The following is a 2,683-nucleotide window of genomic DNA, read 5'->3' as shown; positions in this document are numbered from 1 at the left end:
GATGGGCTCTGGGTCCCCACTCTGCACTCCCCCTCATTCACAATGCTATGATTTTTTTTTTGGTCTTTGATGCCTGATACCCGATCCCTGCGACGCCATGTCATCTTACAGGCTGGTGTGCTCCTTCCATTTGGGCTTTGTTGTTTCTCAGTTAGATGGCCCCTTGTTTATCTTCCAACCTGTGGGACCCCAAATTCTATATATTTTGACAGCTGGGCACCATCAACCTTCTTCACCGCATTTGATTATGCACCTGCTTTGTCTTCAGCATTCGTGTCGGGGCAGGCTGGTGTGCTTCTTCCATTTGGGCTTTGTTGTTTCTTAGCTAGATGGCTGCCTGCTTGTCTTCAAGCCTTTAAGACCCCAAATGCTATATAATTTGATAGCAGGGCACCATCAGCTTTCTTCACCACTTTTGCTAACACACCCCCTTTGTCCTCAGTGGTCGAGTTGGGACAGGCTGGTGTGCTTCTTCGGTGTTGGTTTTGTTGTCTCTCAGCTAGATGGTGCTTGTTTATCTTTAGGTCTTTAAGGCTTCAGGTGCTATATCTTTTGGTAGCTGGGCACCATCAGCTTTCTTCACCACATTTGCTTGTGCACCCATTGTCTTCAGCGATTGTAACACCATCTTTTGATCTCCCTTTTGACCCATTTAAAATTTGTTCTAGTTTTTAGTATTTTCTATTGAGGTTTTCCGTCAGTTTTATCTTGTTGTTGTTGGATTTTTTTGGTTTTTATTTTATTTTTCTGTATACGAAATCTAGGATAGGTAAATCTATAGACAGTTTCATAGGGACAGGCAAGGAGCTTATGGGGGAAAATGGGGAGCTAATAACAATGAATAAAAGAAAGAAGAAAATATTCTAAAATGTATTGTGGTAATGATTATACAACTCTTTAATATGACAACTATTGTATACTATGAATTGTATGTCAATAGTTATTACTACGAGCTCTGGTGGCATAGTGGTTATGTGTTGGGCTACTAACCACAAGGTCAGCAGTTCAAAATCAGCAACCGCTCCGTAGAAGAAAGATGGGACTTTCTACTCCCATTAATAGTTACCGTCTCAGAACCCCACTTGCACAGTCTGTTCTGCTGCACGTCATCTCTGTGGGTCTGAATAGACTAGATGGCAGTGAGTTTGGAGCTTGGTTTAATAGAGACTACTGATCTGTTTTTGAATATTCTTAAACCCACGAAACCCAGGCTGTTATCCCTATTATTACTTACCTCCAGTCCCTGAAAAGGAAATTTGTTTTTGTCTGTGGAGTCAGAGAAAATGCATATGTAATGTTCACCAAATATTCTACTTCTTATAAAGAGGATTAAATTAGGGGGTCCAGGATGTTTAGGAAAATGTGATTTTCCCCCTTCCTTTTTAAGGATTTAGCTCTAAAATGCTTCCTAGTCTCACAAAGGTAGAATCACTTAATTACATTTTCATTAGCTAATTAAATATAGATTTTTAAAATTAGAATTTATCATTTATCTCAAGTGATGATAGAAAAATGTAATTACTGTACTCAGTACTGATTCCCTGACTTTAACTCAATACTGATCTATTTAATACATGAATAAATTGGAAAAATAAAGGCTTGTGAGAATTTTTCAACAGCATTGAACATTCTGCCTATTGAGTATTTTTTGTTCATAAGTCCTGAGGACTATTTAAAATCACCCTTAGTAAATTCCATTTGATTACAATGTACTGTATTCCTACACCATGTAAATGTTTTAGGGCTTTTAATTTTAGGCCTCTCTTCCATTTTCATGCTTAACACTCAAATTCCATGTGGTTGGAATGGAGTCATGGTAGGTCATCAAATCTGCTGAATTGTAAAACTTGTATCAAAAAGAAACTATCATTGCTGTTGAGTTCATTCTGACTCATTGCCAACCGAAAGGACAGAGTAGAACTCCCCATAGGGTTTTCTAGGCTGTCAACTTTATGGGAGCAGACTGCCACATCTTTCTCCTATGAAGTGACTGATGGATTTACACTATTGACCTTGCTATTAGTACGGCAGGTCTCAACCTGTGGGTCATGACTCCACTGGGGGGTGGCATAACCCTTTCACAGGGGTCGCCTGATTCATAAGAGTAGCAAAGTTACAGTGATGAAGTAGCAATGAAAATGATTTTATGGTTGGGATCACCACAACATGAGGAACTGTATTAAAGAGTCACAGCATTAGGAAGGTGGAGAACCACTGTATTAGCAGCAGACTTCTTAACTACTGTGCCACCAGGATACCTGGATCTTATTAAAATCTGAGTGAAACAATGACTTTGTTTTTAATGTGAAGAGGGGTTAGTCATATGCTAATTTTGTTTAACTTTTTAAAAAATGGTAATAATCAGCTAATGTTCGGCAAAATCTTTTAAATTATATCTATGTACAATATTGCTAAAAAAAGACAGAGTCAGACGGAGTGATGGGGACAGTTCATCTGTCTGATTCAACATTGTGGGTATTCTAAGGGGTTCTAAGGTGAGTTCAAGGAGGACAGACACCTGTGAAGCCGAACAAAAATTCACTCCCTCTTGATTGATGATCAGTCTGAATAAAGATTGCGATTCTTCTGATCCCTGAAGTTTTCTGCAGGGGCCATTGGCTTGTAACAGCCAAACATTCATAGCAGTGCTACCACCGAGTCTCTGAGGTTGGGCAGTCCCTGT

The 2,683-nt window shown here is 39.3% G+C and overlaps 1 protein-coding gene across 1 annotated transcript in view; it reads left to right on the top strand.

Annotated features, from left to right (window-relative positions):
* EGLN1 (egl-9 family hypoxia inducible factor 1) overlaps positions 1–2,683 on the top strand; it is a 69,615-nt gene that overhangs the window by 52,100 nt on the left and 14,832 nt on the right. The gene's annotated exons all lie outside the window — the stretch shown is intronic.

This window comes from Echinops telfairi, unplaced genomic scaffold (assembly GCF_000313985.2).
Source record: "Echinops telfairi isolate 266 unplaced genomic scaffold, ASM31398v2 ScPeMD7_7424;HRSCAF=8462, whole genome shotgun sequence".
Classification (NCBI taxonomy): Eukaryota; Metazoa; Chordata; class Mammalia; order Afrosoricida; family Tenrecidae; genus Echinops; species Echinops telfairi.
Note: the sequence above shows the minus strand (reverse complement) of the source record. Positions and strands in the feature narration are given on the sequence as shown.